Below are 27892 nucleotides of genomic sequence, written 5' to 3'. Positions count from 1 at the left end.
TTTTTCACCATTTAAAAAAATGTTACAATTGGCACTGCTCAAGGCTGTTTCCTCAGCTGGTCTGTAGTGCCAGAGTCTGCCAAAAATGCTGTAGTTGTGCTGAAGAATCAGACTGGGAGGAATTATACATTCATAACACTCAGATGATGTTAGAGGATTTATTTTTTCTGAGTAGTCAGCCAGTTTCCTTGCAATTATCTTGCATACCATCTTAGCCTTGAAGAAATGCTGAGGAATAAATGAAGTAAGAGTATTGGGTATTTATCCCTTTTTTTTTTCTGTCTTAAAAGAAGAGAGTAGTGATATTTTTTTCATTTTTTTAGTCTCATTTTCCTGAAAGAGAAAAATCATTCACAGTGATTTTATCTGAGGATGCTCATTCCCATTCTTCTCTTAGAGTCATTACATTGATCTCTAGAGAACAACTTACTGAAATGTTCTGACATTTACAATGGTCATTTGCATTAAGTTCTCTCCTTGAGTGTTATTCTGAATTTTGCTTTGCAGTCATGGTGACTTTGTAGGTCTCAAGGGATCCTCTTTTACATAATCTCTGTATTCCATTGCTCCAAAGGCTAACAATTTTGAGCAGAGAGAGAATCATAGCAGCTATAGTTGAAACAACAGGACTATTTAGAAATTATAAATGTTAAAAATAGAGTTATATCTGTTGAAACCTGAAATATTCAGTGGTCCTTGTTCCGTGCTTCTTTGTAGAATATTGGTGAAACCAACAGTATCTCCATCAGAGTTCTGAAATATCTTGGGTTTGGAATTTCTACCCCCAAAACTACTCTCCTTAGAGAATTTAAATATATGTTTGGAAAGGGTCTGTACTTTACCAGATCTAATTAGCATATTTATAGATATCATTCCTTTAGAAAGCTTTCTGTCTCAGGAGAACTGCATATTGTTCCATTAACAATCTTCTCCCCTTCTGATATATTTTTGTGGGAAAAAGGAAAAACATGGTTTAAGTTTTCTGGCTTACCTATGGTAAATTCCTGAAGATGATGGACCATTTCCTCCTGTAGGAGGCAGCACTGGCAACACTGCTAATCAAGGGTAGAATATCATAGAAATTAACACCAACCCAAATTGAGAAAAGAAAAGAGCATCAGTTTGTTAGCAATAATAAATGAAGGCTTGCATGTGGCCTGCTCTGTCAGTTGTAACATCATCTGGAATATTGCACATTCATCAGGTACTGTTTCATGACCTTGGCAGAAAAAGTAATAAATGGAAATGAGGAGTCTGTGTGCCTCTATCCAGGAATGATTTCATGTACCTGCATGCAATGCTGATCTGCTGATGGCTTGGATCCTACAGCAGCCACAGCAGGTCAGAGCAAACCCTGCAACCTATTTTCTCAGCCTTATTGCTCATTTTTCAGACTGCTGGTAGCTCTTACTACATGGAAAGGAAACTGATGATCATCTATTTTTGGTATGATTAATCTTTGGGACTTATTTCAGATACCTTTTTGCAGGCCATAATTTGTCTGCTCTCAGTATGTCCTCGGGAATTCTTAAATTAAGGAGCCCAAAGTTTATATGAGCCTGTCTGCAATATTGTCAGATGTTACCTTTTTGCCCATTAATGTCTTTTGAAGCTCTTGATTTCTAGCCAAATATCTGACAGTAAAATCAGTATGATGCTTCTATTCTATTTTTGGAAATAAGTGAATTAGACTCCCTTAGGGTCCTGAAAAAAAACTCTTATCTTATGTCAGTTTAATTTCTGCTGTATCCATTTTTGTTAGTGCTATGTGAAAGAATACTCTTGTTCTATTGGTTGTTTAATTTACCTTTTTCCTAATTTTTGGTTGCTCTTCACAGACTTCAGAATTTATCCTAAGACCAGTAATCTGGAAATTAGAAAACAAGATCTAAAAAACTTATTTATCTTAATCTTGCATCTTGTCAAAGCATAAACCACAACTCTTACAGTGAGCTAAGCTTATGTCAGAGGCAATTTTAAGAGGAAAATTGTGCAAGAATCAAAAAGAATGGGAAGGAGAGAAGAAGCTCCTGAGTGTCAGCACTTGTCATCTGCAAGGATGCGCAATTCAGCTTTCAGAAAAGTAATTTTTCTTTCTTCTATTTGTACAGCTCCTTTCAGTTTAAATGAAATGGTGATTTGCTGAAAATCGGTACTGATCAAAGCATAATGATTTAAAAGGTCTATGAAAGGCCTTTTAATGAAGCTGAGCTGTTTAGTCTCTTCATTCTGGCCACTCTGTACTCAAAAGAAAATGCTTTTCTCTAACTGTTCCTTATCTAGGAAATGTGTGAACTATTGCATTCAGAGATGGCTATTTGTCAGTCAGATACACACCTCATGATAGCTGCAGTTATTGATCATACATATTAGAATGATGACTAAAGGAACACACACCTAACTCCACTATAACCAGTTACTCCAGTAGCTTCCTTTTTTATATAAGAAAAGAAAGTCATAATCTACAGATATGCATATTGGACCTGTTGGTATGGTAGTGGATGCATTTCCCTTGCCAGGAGCAGTAATGGGCCATAGATAGGTATGAAAGGGAAAGAAATAGCACAAGTGGAAATGTATTTAGAGGGTTCATCTAGTGGCAGGGGTTTGTTTGTCCATCTTGAAATGGGCTCATCCACAGCAATGCAAAGATTAGGAGTCTCCAAAAGTGTTGTTTAAAAATATCCTGTGTCTAACTAAGAAGGATACAGAGCTGAAACAAACTAATATGAGAGGAAAAGAAACTAATGGGACTTGAAGTAACAGAAAATACAGTGACTAAAGAAAGCATAATAAGGAATAGAAGCAATTCCCAGCTTTCATTTTGCTTTGCTATTAAAAGACCTTTTTATCTCAGGTCTCTGGTTCCATTTTCTATGATGAAACAAAGCCACTAACCATAACTCTGCAGAATAACATAACTCTGCATGATAACTTTGCCAAAATGTGACTTTCTTCCAGTGAGGAGCTTTGTATATGGCTCTTCAAAAGTGAGAACTCTCAAGAGTTTTCACAGTGCATTAAATTGCCATAATTGCTTTAAATAGGTACAGTAAGTCAATAAGTTAATTTCCAAATGTTAGTTAAATAATAAGATCCAAACCCACAACATTTCCCACACTTATGAGTAGTGTAAACTGGATTGAGAAAGACCCAGGAGGTCCTTATGGAGTTCTGAGTATTCCTGAAATGCAATGCTAGCAGCTGCACTGCTGTGGAAGTACAACACAGCAGAGTCTGCTGGCCAGCACCTCAAATAAAGAACAGCCAATCTCATAGGAGGGCTGCTTTGCTCTGTTTTTTTCTCTGCTTCCATGGCAACACAACCTCAGCTACAGCCCTCCTCTCATGCTGACATAAAGGAAAATGCATTCACATTCTTGGCTCACTAAGAGCCTGCTCTGTGCAAATCTTCACTCTGTGCACACCTTCACTCTCTGCCCACCTTCACTCTGTACAAATCTTCACCCTGTACAAATCTTCACTCTGTGCACACCCTCTCTCTCTGCACACCTTCACTTTGTGCACACCTTCACTCTGCAATTCTTCACTCTGTGCACACCTTCACTCTGTGCACACCTTCACTCTGTACACACCTTCACTCTGTGCACACCTTCACTCTCTGCCCACCTTCACTCTGTGCAAATCTTCACCCTGTACAAATCTTCACTCTGTGCACACCTTCACTCTGTGCCCACCTTCACTCTGTGCACACCTTCACTTTGCAATTCTTCACTCTGTGCATACCTTCACTCTATGCACACATTCACTCTGCACATCTTCACTCTCTGCACACCTTCTCTCTGTGCACACCTTCACTCTGTGCACACCCTCTCTCTGTGCCCACCTTCTCTCTGTGCCCACCTTCTCTCTGTGCCCACCCTCTCTCTGTGCACACCTTCAGCCTCCCACAGCACGAGCTCCCTGGCTGCACCCCACTGTCTCTGAGTAAAGGATGATGCTCTGAGTGCCAGACACTGGGTCTGTCCCCTGTCTTTGATCTTCCTTGTTTCCTGCTTTTCTCTATTCTCCTTTTGCTAAGAGCAGACAGTTTTGTGAGAAGCTCAGTTTCTTCCCCCACTCCTGAACCCACCACATTCCCCCTGCCAGAGGTCCTGTGCTCAGCCTGTGCCCCCCAGCATTCCTGCTCAGAGGCAGGAGCAGCTGACACAATTTGCCCTTTGCCTCTTCCCTGTGCAAGTTTTAATCCCTTCATGGAGGGGCTGAGCAGGGCTCTTGTGTTACTACAAACTTTTACTGGAAGCAGTCATTTTCTTGGAAGGTAACTGTAGGAAGTGAAAGACACCTTTGATATTTCTCCCAGATAATTATAGTCCTGGATAGAAGGCTACTATTGCTTGAGATTCTAGAATTCATGAAAGCCTCAGGAAAACTTATACCAAGAATCATGGGTGGTAAACCCTAAATCATCTTAAGTTCAGCCTCAATTTTTCTAAGGCAAGCCTAGTGCTGCACTCTTTCCAGAATTGTGGGAAGGGAAGAATTCAGCTTTAGAGAAGATTTTGGGGATATCATGTGAGTGCATGATGACCTCTCATGTGACTTGGCTGCTGCCGTCACCCCTCATCTTTGAGGTGGCCACAAGACAGAGTCCCTGATTAGTGTGGGACGTCAGGACACTTGATGCTTTCACGTTCTTTCCATGGCCTCTCCTAAAGACATAAATTTCACTCATATTAAAAAAAGAGAAAAAGACCAAAAATCAAGAAAATGAGGAAGTTTCCAGGAGCAAATGGGTGGTCCCTGTTTCCTTTCTGCTTCTGATTTCACCAAAAGTTGCACGAGTCTGTTCAAGTACCCATGAGACATTTTTAATTCATTACTAGGGTAGCAAATTACATTCCTCTTACTTTATGTGCTTTCACCCTACAGACTACCTGAATACCTCTTGGAATATGATATTGTGGCCATATTCTTAAGGAAAATATCCTTTACTTAAAATCTTTCCCATAATATTCTACTATTCAATTTTTGATGCATTGCATAACAGATTATACAATTAAGTTTCCTATTCAACATGGAAAGCCAAAAAAGCATTCCTTCCTCCTGAAAGACTACTCCATATCTGTCTTTTCCTTGTTTGTGTAAGAAGCTGCCTTTTGGGATGTCAGTAGCATTTTGAGTGTCAAGAGGAGTCTGGGATTCTTGTGGTGGAATTCTTTCTTTGAAGCACCATCAACATTGCTTGTGTTTCCTTGTGAAGGTCCAGCAGGTTCTGAAGGGGCTGCTGAGAATTTGTTGTTTTGAATACTTCAAAATAACAGCATGGGGATACAGTGGGAAGGGGATCTGGACTAGCAGGATGATTAACCTGTTCTAAAGCAGCTGCTACAGATTTTCTACAAATCACAACTGCTTCCAGATAGGGAAGTGTTTGTTCAATTACTACTATACACAGCTTGCTTTTGATGGCATCTACTATGGTCATCAAAAGTCTTACATTTTAAATATGCTAATGTTCATATCATGCTCCATGAGTTCTTGTATTATTTCTGGTTTTTGGCCTCAAGGATGAGAATTTTGGGGGAGACTAGGTTTTTTAATGTGAGGATTAAGCTTTCAGAGGTTGAAACATGATATGTGTAAAGGGTAATGAATATTTAGTGTGATTTTTCTCCTAGTCTCCACAGACAAAAGCACACTAAAGCAGAGTTTTTAATAATTAGAATCACCAGATTAAAGCAGAGATTTTTTTCATCTACAGTATCAGTTTTTTCTACAGTATCAGTTTTTTAATCTAATGTCTAAAAATTGCGGTTTCTCTTTCTGCACTGAAAATTTTGACATCAGCTTAGAGGAAAAATAGCTTCAGTGTATGGGTTGAAATCATGGGGAAAATGGAATCATCCTGTTTTTATTTGCTTTTATTATCTTCTCAAATATAGAGAATTTTTCCTTATATATTCAAAGTTATTTCACTTAATACATCACATCACTGTTTCCAGAGATAATACATTTTTCATTGCTTTTTAGGGCTCTTGTCCAGGCACTTCATGAAAGTCAAAGATATGATCTTTGCACTGAAGAGTCTGAGGGAATGTGAGGGATTGTGTTAACAGATAAGCTGTACTCTAATTTAAATCATCCTTGACAACATCAAACATCCAGGTGCAACATAATCTGATATGGCAAATTGAAATTGATGTATGAATAGAAGTATCATATATTCAAGTTTTCCTAGTTTGCTTTTTTTTCCTTACCCAGAAACCTTTTGAAGCTTTTTTTGAAGTCTGCATGTGTGCTGTGAGTCCATTTAGCCATTGACACAGAACTGCCTGGTCAGAGGGATCCTGCATAGATTGCAAAGTCAGCAGTTTTAAAACTGTACCGTTTTTATTGCAATGGTGCAACCATTCAGGCAGAGGAGGCTGCAAGGGGCAGATGTAAGCTGAGAGCAAGTGAAGGCATGAGCAGCCAAGAGAGAAGTAAAGCACTGGCTGCTGGCTGTGTTCTTGACCCCACACAGCAAGCACAGAGCTGCTTTTCCTTGCTGACCACATCCATGCAGGCCCTGTTGATGGTATTTCACAGGTTACTGCTAGGCAGCTGCTGGAGTGTCCGAGTGCCTGTAAGAAGCTCTCCCCAGCCACGGAGTGCTGCTTTGCAGACTGCCCAGTGGAAGTTCAGACCTGAGGATAAGCTGCAGCCCCCTAACATTATTAAGCTCACTCTTCTCAGATATGTTTGCAGAGCTATTTCTTGATTTCACAGACCACATGGTGAAAGCCTCTGCCGTAACTTAACTTGCCTAAGCTGTACTGAACCTTCCTGAATATTTCCAGAGCTATTCCCCCTTTCCCAAACACAGGAGATGCCATAGGATATAACAACATGTGCATTTCTGTGCCAATGCTGCTCAGTGCTGAGAGGCAGGGCAACCTTCTCTGTCTTGCATTAGTTGTAACTTTCTCTTTTGCCCCTTCCCATTGCTTTCCAGTTCCCTGGTAAGGGGGAAGCCTTTGACTTGCTTGCTAGGGGTGGTTTGCATTTCAGAAAACTTCAAAGAATTAGATCAGGGAATCTTTTTGCATTTGTTTATGGCACTGAAGCCTGAAAGTCTGAGAAGCAGCCAGCCACTTGCCACATGAAAAATACATTTTAAGAAGGCCACAAGATGAACACTACCCCCTTGCAACTTAGTCACAACTTTCTCTTTTGCTACTTTCCATTCTTTTCCTGTTCCTTGGTAACTTGTCCATTAGACACTCTGTTCTCCTGCTCTTGCTCAAGCCAAGCTTGTTTGCCTAGAGAAGTCAGTGCACAGTAAATGAAGCTGTGAACTTAATGACTGTCCAGACATCTTATGCTGTTTCTCTGCTTGAAGACCTACACAGCATTGTATGAAGCACATATGTTCTTACCTTAGAACATACAGAGAGCTGCTCCAAGACTCCAGTGGGTAACTGGCTGTAAATCCACAGACTTCTTTGTATTTTACTTTATTGTGTGAATAAGCCAAAAATAATACTTCTCTAAGAATTTGTGAGCTTAACAAAAAATTAAACATCCAGGTAATGACTAGGAAATTCAGCCTTTCTGCTATTTTCAACATGATCTCTAACTGTAGTATGCTACAGGAAAAAAACAGTCCACTGGTGGAATTAGCTGCATACACATTGTGGGAGCATTTCTCAAAGGTGCAGGTCCTCTAAAAATCCAGCTGCAGCACCAGCAACAACCAGTGCCCAACAGCTCTCAGAGAGACCCCTTTGGCTGTTCTTTGGGCTTTTATGCTTGAGCTATCCTTTGGAAGTTTGTATAATATACTGTAATGCTATACTCAGTTAATGAGAGCTGGCCTGTCCCCACACAATTGTAGGCTTTCATTCCTTGTTCTGATGTCTTCTATTCTTCCACAAAGGGAATTTGGATTCAAATGGGTCTGAAGATGGAAAGCACTTGAAAAACTTAGTATGATTTCAGAACATAGAGCTGCAACTTGAAATATTTTTAAGGTGCATTGTGTGAGTTTCTATTTTCTGTGGTTTTGCTGATGTGATTCATATTTGCCTGACCTCCTGCTTATGCATAGAGATATCAGATTGTATTATGCCTGAAGAAAATTCAGCTCCCACTTTATTAAACTCATCCAAATCAGATTCAGGGACTACAAGGTTATCACCATGGTTGTCTGACAAGATTTTTGACTTTTTAAAAAAATTGTCTTTTATTTTTGCTGTCACTTCTAATACAACTCAGTTTTTCTCCCTGATAAAATATCTATGACTGTGTCTGTACTACAATAGCTACCCTAACTTTAATCTGATGCCTGAAGAAAAAAAAAAACTGAAATAAAAAAAAAAGTACAAATTTGAATTTAAATAGTACAGACAATCTGAATATAAAATTGATCACTGGTTTTTATAAGTCCCATTATTCATTATGCCACTGGATGTACCTTAAACTATTTCAGTGTATTAAATTCTCTTTGAATGCTTCTGAATTGTCTAATAAACTATTTCTGAAAAATCCTCCTTGTTGCGTGGTGGAGAAACATCAGACTGAGCCTGTAGTTCTCAGTGGCACTACTTGCCATAGGTTTGGATGAAGAGGAAGTGGCTGGATGTACTTTGTGCAAGTGTTTCAGAATGCTGGTGTTCAAGCTGTGGTTGTGTGGATCGAGATCGCCATCCCATGGCTGCTCACAGGTTAGTTTTCACGGGAAGTCCGGCACACAGCTGCGCCCCTCACCGTCTCTCCTTGAAAGGTGTTTTTACTGAAACAAAAGGTAGCACTTTGTCCACACCATATTTTAAATATCCTGTTTTGCCATGCTGTGAGCTGTGTTAAACTTCACAGCTGCCAAAAATCTGCACATTTAGTTGCCTATAACAGGTAACTTTCACAACTGTGGAAAGGGTGAGAGAGCACAGGGAAAGGATTAAAACAGAAGTTTTAATCCTTTAATCTACAGCATAGAGAGATTAAAAGGAACTGGTATTATAGACCCCCAGGATAAAAAATATAGATATTTTGTCATCCTGAAAGAAGTATTTTGGATGCTGCTGCTTGTCAAGCTAAGTGCTGCAGCAGAGCTATCATAGGATCATAGAATGGTTTGGGTTGGAAGGGACCTTAAAGAGCCTCTTGTTCCAACCCCCCTGCCATGGGCAGGGACACTCCACTTTGCTCAGGACACCATCCAGCCTAGCCTAGAACACTCCCAAGGATGGGGCATACACAGCTTCTCTGAACAGCCTGTCCCAGTGCCTCATCACCTGCACAGTAAAGGAATTTTTTCTGATATCTAATCTAACCCTGGTGTCCTTCCAGAACGTTACTGGTACTTGGTAAAGAGGCAGACTGGGAGGCTGCAGTAGTTCTGTGCTTGCACAGTACTTCAGCACACTGTAGCTTCTCAGAGGAGATGGTCTAATGCCTAATGTTGTTTAGGGACCCATGATAGATTATCCTTCACAGATGTTTTTACAGATGCTTTCTAAGATAAGTTGACATCAACTGCTCATTCTCCAAGTATTTTCTGAAGAATGGCTTCAGAGCTCTCTTAACCTGAGAATACAGTTTCTGTTTTCAATAGAAATCCTCAAAGTAAACCCCAACAATTGGAGGAAAGGACTGAGCAGTTTTCTGTTTATGAAAGTCAAGTAGCTGTTTGTTTGAGGCTGCTTGTTGGTACGTGTCCCACTAGAAATGGCTACTGCTGCTGCCAACTTTTGAAGAAAGCATTTATGTAGTTATCTAATACAGATTTCTGCTGAATATGTAATTTTCCTTCACTGCATTCTGCTTGACACTAATGAAATCTGAAGACATAGCCATATGTGAAATTTAGGAGGGGTGGTCTGCACAGGAAGAATCTATAAATGTAAGGAAATCAGCTGAACATATAAAGTCAATACATCTAAATGACTGTATCTGAAATTCCTCTTTAGAAAATCTCGTGTTTGAGTAGAGATATTTCAGTTTACTGCAGACTGAGCTAAATGGCAAAATTACTTTCAACACTATGTAATAGGCTATAATTTAGGAAGTGTGAAAAACATCCTCCTGTGATTCTGGTTACACTTAACTAAAAAATTCCTTTCTCCAACTATTTTTCTCCATTAGTAGCCAAAGGTTACTGCCTTTTATCCATTCAATTGGTGCAGGTTCAGTGAGCACTCTCTGACCCGTTTCAACATAAATTTAGGCAAACCACATTTGAACATTTTTTTTAAAGTGATATAATTTGCATCAAAGCTTTGAAAAAAACCCTTACTTGCTCAATTAATAGAATAACATTTATATGATACATCATCAATCAGCTGGAGGAAGGTGGCAGAATAAACTGACAGTCAATGTAAATGAAAGTGATTTTCTTCATCCTGGGCAATTCTTGGGTTTTTATTGGCAAAGCTTGGGTGGGACCAGAATCAAATGCATCTTGTCTTTACCATTTACCAAAGTCCCTGAATTAGATCTTGTTTGGATTTTCTTGGAAAAAAGCACTACTGCAGTACTATATTATTTATAATTTTTTCTCCAGATATGGTGCCAGTCTTCTTTGCTGCTTCATAGATTAGGATAATTAGCTTTTTGTGAGTTTAATTCACTGATAGCTAACAGCAGAAATTATACAGTAGATTTTTGATGCATGACCATTCTTCAGCTAGACTGTGACCACAGCCTTGCTTAAATCTGGTTATATTTCTAGTGCTTACACCCAGCCAGCTCTTCTACTGGGATCTCTTCTGCTTTAGTCAAACAGACTAAAAATGTATTCTCTTCCCTGAGACATATTGTTTGTCTAAGGAAAGAGGCAGGTACAGGCAGACCAGGACAATAATTACATTTATTAACACACACATATATACCTTCACATTATACCTCACATTATACCTTCTAGTATAGCCAAATATGGCCACATAATGGAACCTCTAAATGTACAAAACGGGTTTTATTTATATACATTGTAAAAGGTGAAAAAACTATCAAGTATATTTTCCTCACTAGAAAAGATGGAAACAAACTTTTAATTATTCTACTATTAGTGTCTATAATTTTCATAAGGAGGGAACACAGGTGGCTCATTTTGTACTACACTTGAAATCACCACAATGGCAATGTAGCCAGTAGGTGGCAATACATATTTAATGTAGTAAAGGAAGGCAACTCCCCAGCTCTAGTTATGGCACTCTGCTGGCTTTGAGCCTTACCAAGTAACTCAGTCCTCAAGAGTCTTGCCAAGTGTTTTGTCAGCTTTGTAGTTTGAAGTACCTGCTGTGCAGGCAGGCAATTATTTGTCAGAGCAGTCAGACCTAGGACTAAATTTAAGTTCTTGTATCCTATTCTTCCATGTATGCTATGTCTCGTTAGGAAATTCTGAATATTTTTCCTTATATTACACAGACATTTTGGGTGTATTCTAAAGCTACTGTGAACAAATACTTTCCCAAGGCTTCTTTTCCTGTAGCATATATGTATGCCTTTGTACCTGTTTTGAGAGAGACCAGAAAGCTATTGATATGCATTTGTGTGCACACTGAGATTACAGATACAATATCATCTACAACATAAAATTAACTTTATTTTCAATGGGTGATGCAGAGTGCTATTTTCTATAGGATATGAAGAAGGAAGGACTTGTAAATAGTCCTTAATACTGGTAAGAGTGTAACAGCTGTAATGCTCAAGAGGGCTTAGCATAGGGTCATGAAGAGTTTTCTCAGATTAATGAGACATTGCTCTTATAAAGCATTATGTCCAGATTTTTTGGCAACACTGCTGTCAGTAGCTGCTCAGAAGTGTACATAAAAAACCCAAAAGGTCTGGTCCTTGAGTTGTCAATTGATTAGCTTTGTTTTCTGAAGGCAGATGTCAGGTGGCTCTGCTGTTCAGACCAACTGTTCAGCATATCTTCAGCCAGAAATTTAATATGAGGTGAGAATGAAAGAGAAGGACCAGAGAGAAGAGGATAAACAAGAGGCAGATGTGTGAAACTTGCAATGCCAAACAGTAGATTAAGATGCTCTTTTAAAAAGTGACTTCACCACCTGAAAGCAACTGAGAAAAGTTACATTTCTACTAGCTACAGAATGAGCGAACTTAGTCTGCTCTTCATCAGAACATCTCCCATTTGTTGAATGGCTGTAGGAGCTGCTTGCCTAAAAAGTGACCAAACAGCAGTTGATTTCTGCTCTGTAAGTAGAGGGAAGCAGAACAGTGCCATCTCTCTGCATGGCTCTATCAAACCAGACTGATCATCTCTGGGTCAGAGCTGAGAAGCAGGAGACCTCTAAGAAAACCCTTTGAGCAGTGAACTATTTGCCCAGTTGCAGCACTGCATCAAAGCTGCTTCTTCAGTCAGTGCTGCTGCCAGGATGCTGTGGGATATCCCCCCAGACTCCAGTGCTCTGGTGGGTTGTGCTGCACAGCAAGGCAGCTCAGCTGCATGGAGCTTTGGTATGGAAAAGATGTTTCTGGGATCAGTTTATGGGATCAGGAGGGAAGTCACAAAGGAGACAGAGGGGTAGGAGTCTTCTATAGTCTGCCAAGTCAAGAACACAGGGTGAACAAGGCTTTTATTAAAAAAATGGAAGAAGTCCCCTCATCACAGGCCCTGCTTCTCATGTTGGGTCTTGAACCACTTTGACACCTGCTGAATGAACACCGTGCAGGGTGCAGGCAAGCTTATGTCATTGTACCAGTGACAGCAGAGGGTCTGCTGCACCTGCAGGGACAACAGTGAAAAGCTGAAGGGTGTTAGTGTCCCAGGAGCTAAGCTCATCTCCTGGATGGTGGGAGAAATGAGAAGCTGACCCCACCTGGCATAAGGGGAAAATTATAGTGAGAACAGAAAAAAACACCCAAAAAAGTCAGAAACCATGTGAATTCTTGATAAGATGGGTTCCCTTTAGATGTGCTTTGTGTAACACCAAGTGTGCAAAGAGGTGGTGATTAGAACTGACCCAGGGCTTCTCTTGTAAAAACTAAAAGTGGTTCATATCTCAAAAGAAGGGTTTCATGGGAACATATCAATATTTTTGGCCAGTTTAGTCAGGAAGGGTTTCTTCGTTCCATGCTGGAATATCCAGGTAGGAGCAAGTCTCTTACAGCCACATGAGATGGTGAACAGCACATTTGCTTGGGGTGAGTTCCACACCCAACACTTGCTGTGACACTGTTTGCAAAGGGCAATAGAAGTTACTCTGACCACAAAGACTTGTGGTCATCTGGCGGGGAGGGGGAGGGAGGAGAAGGGGGGGATGGCAAAGGTTAGGGATTAGTGTGTCAGATTTCTTTTACTGCCCTTGCTGGAGCTTTTTATGTTTAAATAATTTAAACATACATCAATCAACGAGTTGAACATGACTCTCCTGTATTGTATGTGAATGATCTAAACACAGGGCTGCAAAGACTTTTGGAGGAATGGAGGAAAGACAGCATCCAAAGTCTCTTTTCCAGGACTAATCACTGACTTCTTATATCCTTGCTGCATACCACAAGCACAAAGCTTGTGTCTGTCCCAAAATTTATCATTGGTTGTCTTAATTTTATTTAATTGAAAACTTTGAGAATTTCTTGTTGAGAAAAATAATCTCAAATACAATCACAAAATGGGGATTTTCTTCCCGAGGCAGTTTCTTTTTCAGAAAAGATGATCCCTCTTCCTGACCTGTGTCACAAATGTCATGGATGGCTGGCAGTACAGAATCATTGCTACTTGTTGAGTAAACATGTCCAAGCAGAGAATAAATGAATCCTCATCTGAGGATTTGGGGTAAGGTAGTAGAGAACTGTGTTAGGGTATTGTTACCATCCTAAGTATATCTGATACCAAGCTATAGCCAAATGAACTAGCACAAGTGGCACAACTACTTTTTCCCCCACAGTGTGGGTAAGAGTGGGCAGATGGGGGGTGTTCATGTGTAGGGACAGAGCAAATGCAGTTGCATATCAGGAAGGCACAGCAGGTAAGGGCTTCTATTCCTTTTTCCATTACAGACTCAATAGAGAGCTGTCGACCTCAGCACAAATTCAGGGGTGGAGAAAAGGCCCCTATATATCTCATTTCCAAAGGCTTTTACTGCGTTTCAGTACTTGATAGTACTGGAATATATGTAAATCTTGGTATCTCCTGTCACTCAAGTGAACTCTCTTTTACTGTGTCCCTGAAGGAACAGATGATTTGGGAGTTTACTGGTGACTGGTGTCCCCAGCAGTAGGACAGGAAACTCCAGGCCTGACCTTAACGTGGGGCCAGATTGTGTTGGTGCAAGTTCCTGTGGTGTCATTGGGAGTTTGCATGCTTGGATTCACACTTTGCAAGGCTCTGGAGAAGTGACAGTTTACACAAGACTGCAGGGGATGAAAGAAGACCTTTATCAAGTGCATGGCACACTGTCTAAGCAGGATGAGTGTCTGTGTAGGCTGGTGACCTAGAGGTAACAGTCCTGATTGTGTCTTGGGCACCTTGTAGCAGAATGGTCTCAATGCGTGAGCTTTTTTTTTTTTTTAAATTCACTTTTTTAGTGGTCCTAAGGAATGTGAAACCCCTCTGTTTAAGGTATTTTTGAGACTGCAATTGTTCATTCAGGCTTTGCCTCTGAAAGTGCAAGGTGTTTTCTTTTTAAATAAACCTCTCTGTAGGTTTCCTGTGGGTAGCAGTCGACTGATAGTGCATTTTTGTCCCCTTGTCACACTAATGCTCAAAGAATTTAATTTTGAGCTATTTGTGCTACAAAGAAAAAAACCCAAAAATGGGTACTCAATGCTGTGTCTATTTTGCTAAATAAATCAGGACCAGCTTTACAGCAGATTTTTAGCAAAGATTTTGTTTCATTAAAATGTCCAAAAGGTACGTCCCATTTAAAAAAAGGTTTCTTATACTGTAGTCTTTAGAATTAAAATTTAAAGGGAACATTTTGTGGGTTAAAAGGAAAAGCAAGATGTGTAAAGACTGTTGCAGATGTGCTCTTATGCTTAAAGTGAAGATTAAAAAAATTCTTTCAGCAAGTGCAGTCAGGAAAAATTCATCACTTCGTACACATAGACTGTGGGCACTGAGTCAGAAACAGAGAATAATTACATCAATATGTTTGTCTTAAAAACTGTTTTCTATGAACACACTTTCCTTTCTCTATGCCTCACAAATCTGAAAATGCAGTTCTCTTTTGGATTTTAATTTCTACCAATGAACGGTCTCCACTCAGTACAATCTAATAATTCATGCCATAAGGTATTGCCATGCTGAAAGAGAGGATCAGGTTAGACTCATTAAAGGCCCTAGGCTGAGATGTAGCATGCTCTCCAAACCCCTCTGGTCACTTATCTTCACCTCTTGCTGCTGGAGGGCAGTTCAGTGCATGCACACCAAGCCTGTTTTCACTGGAGACACAGGAGGCCAATTCACTGTCCAGACTCCCCAGTCAGCCACGTGCTCTCTGTGTGATTCCAACCAAGTCATGCTCAGACCCTCCAACACACAGAGGAATTTCTGCCATGTAGGAGTTGGGCAGCTCACTGTGTTTGAGCTGTAAAATCTCTGTGCTTCTGGTCTCTCCCCATGCAACTGGGATTTGAAAACAAAACAAACAAACAAAACAAAACAACAAAGTCTTTCCCATATATAGAAGCCCCCAAAAAATTAATCTAAGACCCTTACATATTGTAGTGATTGAAATCTGAAGCCATCTTAAAAAGAAATACCCAAGAAAAGAGAATATCTATGTGGAAAACAAACATATGGACAAGATCTTCTATCTTAGCAGAAATCCTGCCCCACTGGAAGCCTAGTTATTAAAATACAGGGATAAGAGAGGACTGACCCAAGCAAGGGCAAATGTTTGCTATCATCTCATACACATGCTCAAAGCTCCTCTTCCAGCTCAGCTCCTGCATTAGCAGAGCAGTAAACACTATGATTCCTACTGAAGAAAACTGAGGTGTAGGTTAAGTTTTCTCTGCCCAGATTTATCACTTGGGTTATTTTCCTAGGGTAATTGCCTCATATCAGATTAGAATATAAATGTGTAAATGAAATAGAAAATCTTTAGTAGTGTATGGGAAGTTAGTGTGAGGCTATTTCCTTCACAAACCCAAAGGGAGAAAATCTCCATAACCTCTATGCAATAGATTTCTTCTTGTATGCATAAAAGAATTCCAGTTTCTTCTCTGTTAGCTGCTTAGTGAGTTTATTCACCGGTCAGATAGGATTGATCATGCCTTAGCATTAATTTTCTTGACTTACATTTATGGATTTATTTGTTTTGAAATGTACTTTTACTCACTCCTTGGCTTCCAGTCCACACTCTATCCTAAACAGAAGAAATTTGAGTTGCACACTATTAATGTATTGCAAGTTACAGCAGTTCTAATAAAGATTTTGCAATGCCCACAAATCTGGAGGTGGTGCAAGAAGGTAAATCCTAGAATTACAGAATAGTTTGGGTTCCAAGGGACCTCTAAAGGTCATCCAGTTTAACACCCCTGCAATGAGCAGGAACATTTACTAGATTATGTTGGTCAATAAATGCCTTATTCTAGCAGAATGAAGAAGAAATGATCCCTCAATAGAGGAGCAAGAAGAATATATTGTTGACAAGCACCTGAATGGATGCCTGGAGACGTAGTTCCCAGCTGTGTGTGCTGAGCACCAGCCAGCACCAGTCACACTGCCCACAGTGCTCTCACTGGCAGCAGAGACAGCCAGGCACCTCTAAGTCTCACTCATTCTGTAATGTTAACTTCCAGATGCTGCAACTGGGGGCAAATCTCAGCACATTAAACATGCCCCATTAAACGTTAGCCATCTAATTTAATACAAAAAGCTTTTCTTCTATCAAACAAATAAATGTGGTCATTACCATGGTCCTTGAGCATAAGATGCTACAGTCATACAAAAGCCATTGGCCATGGAGAGTCCAGCTGAGCTCCTAAGGACCCCTACTTTCTATGTTTGCTTCTCTGGAAGAAGAAATCCATTCAGATGAGGCATGGTGCATGCATTTGCAGTGCACTGCACAGATATTGTCTGCTGTCTTAAGATGTGCTAACACTTCTAAATAAAAGAAAATAACAAGCTTGATTGTTTCTTCACTGGCAGTCTCCTCCTCCTATCTGCCTCCCTGGCTATGATGATATCCTGGATGAAGCTGCTCATAAGCAGCTTGGACCGGAGCATGTCCATACTCTTGGTCACAAAACTAAGGTTCAAAAATCTCCCCAAAATATAGATCTATTCCAAATATCCCTGTTGTACTTCCTTTCTTTTGCTTATGTTTAAACCAGACTTTTGGAAATATGATATGTCTTTAAGCAGTGGCCAGGCTACGTAATTTTCACACATAAATAGCCTAACAGTATCATACACAACCTACTCAAATCAACAGAAGCTTCACTAAACAACAGTGCCTGGCTTATTACATATTTTGATTGCTTCTGCCTCTCAGCCAGGAAATATGAATGTGTCTCTGCTGAAAAAGTGTTTGGTGTTCAATAAACTTTTCAGTTCAAGAAAACCCATCTGTCTTTATTTCATCCATCTTTGCCACTGAAAGACAGAATTAAGTTTCAGTTTTCAAAAATCTGACTATGTGGCTTGCATTGCAAAACAGGCAAAAACCCCCCATCTGATTAATTTGAAGATTCCCATTAGTGATATAAAGAACACAGTTGGGTTTTAATTAATGTTTTAGTACAAACAAGATGATCTAGCAAAGCTGATTATTTTGGTGTTTGCCATGTCTTGTTTCATTAAAAAAAAAAGCAAAAGTATTTTTTCAATTTGTATGAGTATATTACTTTAATTACAAACCACTCCAATAACTTCTTTAAAAAACTCCACTATAGCTTGTTCAAATTAATTCCTAATTACTGCCCATAACATCTGGATATTGCAGTAGTGCACATGCTCTATAAAAACAAACATTTAGATCAATCATATCCTGAAGCTTCACATGGATCAAATTGATATTCCACCACAAAAGAGAAGAAAGTGGATGTCAACCTAGCCAAAATGTGTGCTAGGTGTGATGTCAGGTACTTAACAAAAAAGAACACTGCCATACTGGGAATTCTGATCACAGCTTTGATCCTTGAAAACTGCATTAAGAAAATGCCATATGCAAAAAAGGATGAACAGAAATATTGTTCTGCAGTTTTCTGGGGCTAAACTGAAGCTCAGAGGCTGAAATAGGTCAGAGAGCAATACAGAAGACCCAGTAATGAAACACAAATATCTTGCTCTGTGAATTTACTGTTCAATTTATTCAAAGGTTTTTCGGCAGGTCCTTCTGCAGTGTTGAAGGCTGATAAAGGTTGTGTGAACATTAAATCCCCCCCTGCAGCCTTATGCAAACCCCAAAGCTCCATGACATTCCTTTACTTGTTTTTGGGGCCCACCCAGAGCTCCTGGAGCTCAGAGGGAAGTTAGTTACCTGCCTGTGGGTTGAAAGGCAAATCACAGCTGAGATGGGGTTCAAGAAACATTTTCTGGTTGCCCCTCATCTGTGCATGCCCTGGCTGAGGCTGGAGCCCATCTGTGCAGGCATCCCCTTCACTGCTGTCCTGGCAGCAGGCAGCGGTCTCTCCGTCAGAGCTGAGCCTTCAAGGAACACGGGAGGATGGATGCAATGTGTCAGCACAGGTGTGTGAGGCACCCTGCGGGCCCTAGCCAGGCAGATGAGATTAGTACAAAAAGGAAAATGGGAAAATGAAGAATCCATAGTGAATGCCTGGTTTAACAGCTGTGAACTGTTCATATTTCAGCTATTGTTTTCTGCATTCATGATGCCACTCTGCAATGATGTTTTCTCTTTCATTCTCATCAAAGATGTTACTTTTAAAATTTCCCTCCACCTTTGGGTTCAAAACTTTGCTTAAAATAAGCATGGGTTCATCTGCTTTCTATCAGGATGACAAAACGGTGACATGAACTGTTTGATGATAAGCTGTTCATATGATCTTTCCAATGTGGCCTGTAACACAGGGGCAGCGGAAATTTTATGAGAAAACCCATAAACTTTTCAACTTCAGTCAAGCCTCGCATTGTGTGTATTTTATTTGTATCAATGCTCTTCCCACTCAGCTTCTCATTGACCCCCACAAGTCAACACTTGAAAATAACACCCTCAGAGAACAGCCTGTTTCCAAATGACCATTGTTCATTTTCATTTTCTCCTTAGATCTTATCTCACATACATTCCTTCTGAGAGCCACCAGCAATAATAATCACCTCCTCTCCAAGAACACTTGAGTAAATAGCTCAAGGGTGTTGCTGTTCTTTATGTAAGTGGGAGTTGGATTGGGATGAAACAGAGGAGGCTACTGCTCAAACAGAGACTGCTCGATTGTTTTGGTGAATCCACAGCACTGCACAGCTGAGCAATATTGTCTGTGTAATCTAAGGGAATGTTTCATTTGTGACCTTGTCATGCATTGGTGCACAGAAAATTTCTTCCCTGCTCCTGCTCACAGCTTGCATGTATGTGTGTAATTTATCTTCATCATGCCTAGGCATAAAGCCAGGGAGGGGCATGGGAAAAGCTGTCCTTCTGCTTTTTTCATTTTCCCATATCAAGAGGTTCCTGTGTTTGCTCAGCTGGGGAGAGTTGCTGCAGGCTTCCTAGGTCTCCTGCTGAAGTGGCAGCCCAAGGACTGTTCCCAGTGGGAAGGCTATGCAGCTCCTGCTTTCAGACAGAGAAGATGTTTTGTAAGTAGCAAAGCAAGAACTGAATATTCTGAGGTGAGAATCTAAGCTCAGACTATTTTTGAGATACATCTTTATTTGCAAAGAACAGGGGTGTTTCCCAGCATCTTGGTGCTCGCTGTTCAGGGCTTCTCTGTGACTCCAGAGGAAACGTCTGGAAAAGAAAACTAGCTTTGCAGACGGCTCGGGATGTGAATTCCCTGTTGTTTCAGCTCCTCCTGGATGGGGCAGCTTGCCTCCACTTAAAGCTACGCAAATCTTCTGGATAAAATTCAGCATTGCTGATTCCACGAAGTGTGTACAGGTGACAGAGGCAGCCTGCTGTCCTTACCCCATGTCCTCCTTCCTCAGGGGGATGCACACATCATGGGTTACACAAAAACCGGCAGGAGACATATTGTCGTCCTTTAAGAAAAGCCTATTGTATTCCTTTAAGAAAAGCCACCCCTTAGAGGCACTTTCCAGCAGCAGCAGCAGCCCGTGCTGCAGAAACTCGGGATCACGGACACGTGCAACGGGAGCCACCGCGCCCCGCCTTGCGCACGGGGCTGCAGAGCCCGGCTGAGACAACAGGGAACGGGAACGGGGGGAGCCCAAACCGCAGCTCGCAAATGCCCCGGAAAGCGACTTTTCCTCGACAGAGATGGGGGGCCGGGCCGGGGGGCTGGGCAGGGGGCCGAGCCGAGGGGCCGGGCCGAGGGGCCGGGCCGAGGGGCCTGGCCGAGGGGCTGGGCAGGGGGCTGGGCCGAGGGGCCGGGCCGAGGGGCCGGGCCGGGGGGCCGGGCCGGGGGGCCGGGCCGGGGGCCGGGCCGGGGGCCGGGCCGGGGGATGGGCCGAGGGCTGGGCCGGCGGCCGGACCGATGGGCTGAGCCTGGGTCGGCGGCCCCGCCCTGCCGGGAGCAGCGCTGCAGCGCCGCCGGCCGCCAGCAGATGGCGCGCGAGGACGCGGCGCTGCCGGGGTCCCGCCCCGCCCGGGGTGGGTGCGCGCCCGCGGCCCCCCCGCTCCGAGCGGGCCGGGCGGGGAGAGCACCTCCGGAGCCTTGGACAAAGGGAACCGCCCCTGCGCATGGCGGGAGGCGGTGTGGGTGTTCGGAGGGAGAGATGCTCGGCTGCGGTCGGGCGCCGTCTGTAGGAGCAGGGTTGCGACCTACTCCGCGGCTCCGCCGGCATGAACTTGGAGGGAGGGAGCGAAGGAAGCTGGTGCCTGTGGGGTAAAGGGGACCGATCGCCTCACCGGCTCGTCCCGTAGCAGCCGCTGTGGCACGTCCGGGGACATTTTGGGAGGAGCTCCCGGCTCAGGGAGCGCCCAAGCCCCGTGCGGAGCCGTGCGTGAGCGGCTGTGCCCGCGCACTGCGGGACGCGCCCGTGCGGGGCGGGAGGCAGAGCCTGCGCTCAAGGGAAATCACAACCACGCAGTAAAAAGCCCTTTGAGCAGTGAGTGGCCTCCCTTTTATCTGTCAGAAGCACAGAGAATCCAGCAGACATCCCCCGAAAAGCCCCGGCGCTTGTCGCTGCGGTGGGCTGTGCCCTCTCGGGCAGCTCTTCGCCCCAGCGGCCGCACCCAGCGCTTCCACCCGCTCTGGAGCGGCTCCGCAGCAGCGCACGGCGCGGAGCGCTCGGCTGCCATCGCTGCCTGCCGTCCTACGGCCTCGGCGTGGCCATTGTCAGCCTGCCAACATCCAGCAAGCCGCAAAGCTTCGCGAGCCGCCTTCTTTGCCGAGTGAGAGATTTCCATCGTGTCACTGTGCTAAGCATGTCAAGAAGAGGAACAATTTTTAATGCGAATTCCGTCAGACTTTTGTTTACATCTTTGGCTAGAGCCCCCGAAAGCAAATAGTTTGCGTATTTTACAAGGTGGCAGGGTAGTTTTTTTTTTTAACTACTGACTCTTTTATCGATATATTTACACTGTGCCCTTGAACAGCATTTGTTAAGATTACCAAGCACTTCCCTATTTGCTATATACTAGTATTTTTCCGGTTACCTAAGATCAACAGCCTCATTAGTAACTGGGTTAACCCCCCAAACCTCTGAATATCTGAAATGGAGAAATTGTAGAGATAGATGTGAACTGTGTAACTTGGTCTTCGTTTGCTTGATGCAGCAGAGAAAACCAGAGTGCTCACAACATTTGGGAGGAACCAGGGAACGCACTGCCCCTCTTTACTAAGGCTCACTGGCATACAGCTTTTTGATCTCTATAATGCAGCTGCTGTATGGATCTGCAGTTATTTGTCCATGAGGTGTAACCCAAGAATAGGGAGAAAATGCCTAAAAATTTTTCAACAATTCTATGTACTAGAATTTGAGGAAAATGTGTAAGCTGCTCTCTGGACCATGTTTCTTTTGTGTGTGGCTGAATGGTACTGAGATATAAATTAGCTGCATCAGGCCAGCAAACATTTTTTCCTGTAGTCTGCTGAAGGAGCATTGTGTGCTTTTTTTGACTCCTTTTTCTTGGCATTTAGGATACTTCCATTTCGATGACATCTCATGGCCTTAGGAAGATAGGAAGATTATGGTATTATTTGTGTTCGAGGTGTATAGCCTTAAGTTTCTAAGGGCACAGATCTGGTACAGGACTAAAGAAAGGTGACCTCTTAGATCACTGGGTTTGGGCCTGGGATTTTTTACTATGAATTGGATACCTAAATTGCAAGTATCGGTAACAGGGGAGGTGGTTGGAGATGGTAATCAGAATTGCATAGTAAGTGGGAAGGGACCTGAATTTAAGCTGGTAGAAACTATGAAGCCTTTTGCCAGCTCACATCCTGCAGGATGCTCAGATTAAACAGGACTCAAAAGAGGCTAAAAGTCATCCCACTGGATGCAGATGATAAAAGCATGCATTTATTTCCAAGGTAGTCACTGGTAACAGTGTTTTTATGTAACTTTTCTCTACTTGCCTGAGAGAACTTACCTGGAAAGTGGGAGAGCTGGGGCTGGTGAGGAACGCCCAGGCTGCCATTGGGGCACTGCTGAGGCTGTCCTACTGTGAAAAAAAGCAGCTGAAGATTTGGAGATGAGGAATGCATGGGAACAGACTTAATAGTTCAGGCCCTGCAATCCACTGGTGAGAACACTTAGCAAGGAATGGGGAGTGCAGTTTCAGTCCCAGATCTGTGCACATCTGTCATTTGATGCCTCGCTGAATGCACAATGGTTATTAAATCTATCAGAATTAAGATCTACTTCTCCAGCTTGTCCATGGTTTTCCCATTACTTTATTTTGTATTTCATGTGACAGAATTGTGTCTATGATGCCTTGCTTAAGAAAATGCTGTGGATGTGGTTGGTGTTCACTGAGCATGCCTGTGAGCTTGGGTCCCCTGGGCAGGTAAGCAGCAGGAGCCTTGTTTGTAAATCACCAAAGGGTGGTGGGCACTGAGAAGCACAGCTTAGACAAGACAGTTTCTGGGCATGCACAGAACTACAATATTAGGCTGGCAAGTATAAAAATAAGATGGTTTCTACAGTGGCTGTGATTTTTTTGTATTTTGATATAAATTCAATCTAAATTTTACAGTAGTCTGTTGAGTTCACAAAGCCTCAGAAGTGTTCAATTTTCTGACTGTCTTTGCACTTAAATTTTTTTACCAGCTTTTGTATTTCCTTTTCTTTGTTCCCTATGCAGTTTCTCATGTGGGTGTGAGAACTATGTGATGTGTTCCCCTGCCATATGGAGCAAAAGTTTTGAAATTATCTGTCTTCTGTATTAAATCTCAGCTGAAAAACACCATTTGCTGTGTTTTCTGACTTCTTCAGAGACAGTGTTGCTTCTGATCAGTTTTATAACAACATCAGTTTTGTAATGGGGTGTTACAATTTTCCTCAGAGATAACACGGAACTAAGTCTGCAAGAATTCTCATTCACATGACTGTTATGCTTTGATTGTGCCTGGATGTGATGAGAGTGCTCAGTCAAAGCTGGTTCAGAGCTACATTCAGTCTCTCAAACAGCCCTGAAAGGAGCATTGCACCAAGAAGAGCAGTGAGACACCGAGTGGGTGGTGACTCCAGAGACACAATGCTGCAGAGAAGTGGTGGCCTCGTAGCTGTCTCATTCAGGGTCCAGTTCCAAGACATCTGCTAATTTAACATTGGCTGTGAGAACTGTCGGAGCAAATGGCTTGGAAACGAGGTGCCGGAGGGGGAAAAACCTAATGCCGTATAACACTGCTCATTCAAAAAAAAAAAAATCCTAAGCCCGTTCCAGCCCCTCTCCCTTCGAAGCTACAAGATGCTCTGTCACCGTCTGTGTCTCCCATGCACAGGGTGATTAATCGCCACTTTAGGCCGGCAGTTTATAGCTCATAAATACTTGGGTGTGTCAGACTGTAATGGATCCCTTAGGAATGACAGTACTGTTTGGACAGTGGCTGAACACATCCCTCTGAATTCCCATCCCTTCAGCATGGAAAATGGATTTTAATGGTCACAAACAGATGGTGCCCATGAAAGGGAGAAAAAAACTCCCAGATTATAGTTTATGTCAGACAGGGTAGAGAAAATAACCTGCTATGTTTAAAGCTCTATTTTATTAGAAACAATAATTTAGCTTCGGTTGTGGTACAATTAAAAAAAAAACCACCCAATACTTCTATTAGCAATAAGTGGATCTCAAAATATACAGCAGTTCTTTTTAAACTAAGTAGGTGGTAATCTGAAATCCAAAAGTGAGTTATATTTTAGCTTGCTCTTTTTGCTTGCATGTTTTGTTTAAATGAGAGAGATTTGATTTCCCCAATTCATCAGTCAGGGAGCAGAAACGGTTGAACTGAAGTGTCCTACAGCCCAGAAGAATGTCATTAACAACACCTCAAGTTTTTGAGCTTTATCTAAGTCAGCTGGAAATCTAGTTATTTCCATTTATTGGAAAGTCAGGAAAAAAGTATTCATGTTTGGTCACCCTGAAATAATTAATTCAAGCAGGATACTGGACTGCAAAATCCTAGCAATTTTGGTTCAAGTGCTCGTTCAAGCCTCGAGAGAGCACAGAAACATCCATTAATGCACAATTTATGTATAATATAGTGATAAATACAAGGCCTATTACTGACTGAGACTCAGACACACAAGATTTAAATTTCATTGTAGACACCTCTGTGAGTGTGATTTATTTAAAAAAAATCCATATAATACCTTAGATATTTTTTTCCATTATCACCTCAAATGATCGTCAAACCCACCCAGAGTCCTTGGACTCCTGGACTAAAGCCCATAAAACACACCAGTTCTTTGCTGGTTGTGGCTACAGGTTTGCTGATGTTATCCTCTCTTTATGATACTTTGAATCTTGCATTCCTGCCCAGTTTCAAAAGGATTGAATGCTGTCTTTCGCCTTCTGCTTTACCCAAAAGAGTGCAAAAGGAGGTGGCTAAGGCATGTATGTCTTCTAAAGTACCAGGTAGTCTTCTGGATACCATTTGCCTTGGGAGCTTAAATGTGAATGGCAGTTGTTCCTCCTTGAGCCATGTTCTAAAATGTAAAAATATGTATAGATAGAGAGATACCAGGTATCTGAGCACATCTGTAGATCTTTTTGTGAAGACTCTTCTTCACTGGCATCTCTTACAGGGTGGCAGAAAGAAGTCACATCCTTCATCCCTCCTTCCACTCTGTTTTTCACTGACAAATATTGCATATTATGAAACTAAATATCTAAGTGCTTGACACTGTGTAGGGATTTTAGACTATGACATGCACGCCTAGCATCCAATGTCTAAAGCTTTTTATGGTTCCTGCCTGGTGTGTGTCTCTGGAGTCAAAAGGAAAGTAAAATGTTTTTGCTTCCTCTGATATCAGACAAAGCTTTCAGTGAACAACTTTCAGGGCTTGAATTCAAAGGACATCTGAGATGGGACCTTGCATGACCAGAGTAGCCAGGAGTGGGTTTGCTGCCCTGGTGTATTTCTGCAGAGCAGTGCCCTGCAATGCTGAGTAGAAAGGTTGAGCACTGCCCTGTCACAGCTTGGCTGAGCAGTGATTAGGTTTTCATTCCTGAATGTGTCATCTCTGAGATTTGCAGGCCATTTCCTTGATATAAGGGGGAAACTAGAGGGAGGTTGTGATTAAATTGCTGAAGTGATTGATGTAGTCAGTTGCTGTGGTCCTGGCCCATGGCCAGCAGCCCTGGGAAGCTGCAGTGGGCAGCCTGCAAGTACAGGAAGCACAGGGGTATGGAGCAAACAGGTAATGGGCAAATAAATTGAGTGGGATATGTGAAAATGCAAGAAGGTGAAGACAGTGACACTGAAGAAGTGCTGTTTACTGTGATCTTGTATATGAATCCCCTGGTAGTATGGATAATGGCACAAAGAGGGAAATTAACTTTCAGAGTTAGAAACAAAACCTTTGAAATATTTTTTGTGACATGACCAAGCGGCTTTTGTGCTTTATAAGAGAATGCAAAGACTTAGCCTCCAACTGCCTCTGCAGGGAGAGATGAGAAGCAACTGGGACCACAGCTGTGTTGAGTTTGTACCAGAGAATCTTGTTTCTTTACAGGCTTTTTTGTGAGACTTGCAGTAGACAAAGACCCAATATTTGTCTCTTTGGCCCCAAACCAAGCATGCTATACTTGATTCTCCAGCTTACTAACCTCCTCTGAGCTCCACTGGAAGCCAGTTACTGACATTTGCACTGCATGGAATGTAGTATTAGTGTGTTAAATCAGCACTAGCATGTAGTGTTGTCAGCTCCTGCTTTTTATGAAGAAATAATCACAATTTTTCTTGAAGTCTGTGCTTCTGGGTCTGTATGACTATCTCAAAATTCCTTAAAGAAGGAAAGAAAAAGAAAGAGAGAAAGAGAGAGGGAGAGAGAAAAAGAAAGCAAGAAAGAAAGAGAAAGAAGGAAAGATAAATTGAAAATATGAATCAAATGTAAAAATTGAAAGAGAACTGAACAATAGAAAATGGAATATGCTTTTTAATGCTCGTGATTTTTGTAGCATGGCCAATCACTCTGCAATGCTTAGACATGGCAAAATTAGAAAAACTACAGAGAAGTGTAGACAACATTTCTTGCAGATCTGGCTAAGGAAAGAGAAGTGAGGAACAAAGGGGACATGAGAAGGTCTTTGTCTTTTTCTCAGCATGCCTGTTATTGTGTGAAACAGAAGGCAGCAGTGTATTCCTGGTGGCCCTCAGAGCTTCAGGCCATTTGGGTGATTATTGGATAGCCATGGCTGGAGCCTGGGAGAACAGTATGTGTTCTTACAGGGTAATAACTGTGGGGCTGATGTGTGGGGTCTGGGCAGCTGTCCCTTCCAGGCTGCACGGAGCCATTTCACTGGATGCCCCTCTGATGGTAATAACTTCTAGACCCAGCTAGCTGCAAATGGATGCAAACGGGTGACCTGGAGGTGAAGTGTCCCATTCCAGTGCCCTGAGTCACTCCTGCTGTCATTACAATGAGCTTTCTGTGCCTTGTGCAGGGATGCTCTTGCTTTGCTGCTTGCCAGCTCTGCCTCTCAGCTGTGGTTAAAACAAATGTACTGCTTTCCACAAACTCTTCCCCTATGGCCCCTTATTTATGTTAAAGGGTACAGAATGTGTCGACTGTGACTGTATTGCTAATTAAAAATATCGCCTTTTGCTTTGTCTTCTCTCACCTTGAAAAGTCAGATCTTTGCTAAAGATCTGGAGACTGTAGAACTCATATCAGAGTGTGTCTTGTGGGCTACCAGATGTGAGAATACGAGCTGTGAGTACAGTGCAAATTATTCCTGTATCACATTTTGTCCCATTCTTACAGCAGTGTGGCCCTGTAGTTCCTGGAAGCTGGTAGCACTTCAGCCAAGGAAGCTACTTCATACAAGAACAGCTACTGTTTGTAACATGTTGGTCTGGCCTGTAAGGTTTGCATCTTGAAGTGTCCCTGAGCCCACACAGTTTAATACTGCCTGCATCTAAAAAGCAGCAGGGGCAGCTTGTCTATCTAACTGACACTTGTCTAGAGAAATCAATGGCCATGGTGCACTGATGACTGAGGTGTTTACATGCATGTGGAAATGTAGCTCATTATTTCTGCAAGTACCATTCAGCTCTGCTGTTACACAGCTCCCCACCTTATCTAGTGTAGCACACACTAGGCAGACACCGTGTGCTATGTCAGAGTAGGAGAGACTTATTGTGAGACATCTACAGCACACAAGCCACATTCAGGAAACAGTATTAACTAAAACTCTTTCCATCACTGCTCAAAAAACGTGGAAAACCT

At 42.2% G+C, this 27892-nt stretch overlaps 1 long non-coding RNA gene across 3 annotated transcripts in view; it reads left to right on the top strand.

The window, feature by feature from the left end:
• The first annotated feature begins 19328 nt into the window (after positions 1-19328).
• Positions 19329-27892, top strand: part of LOC132323935 (uncharacterized) — a 55364-nt gene continuing 46800 nt past the window's right edge. For all 3 annotated transcript variants that reach the window (XR_009485474.1, XR_009485475.1, XR_009485471.1), the window contains exon 1: positions 19329-19672. This is a non-coding gene — a long non-coding RNA (uncharacterized LOC132323935). The remainder of the gene's footprint in view (positions 19673-27892) is intronic.

Source organism: Haemorhous mexicanus, chromosome 2, assembly GCF_027477595.1.
Source record: "Haemorhous mexicanus isolate bHaeMex1 chromosome 2, bHaeMex1.pri, whole genome shotgun sequence".
Lineage (NCBI taxonomy): Eukaryota > Metazoa > Chordata > Aves > Passeriformes > Fringillidae > Haemorhous > Haemorhous mexicanus.
The sequence above is the reverse complement of the archived record's forward strand: the minus strand, read 5'-3'. Positions and strand labels throughout refer to the sequence as shown.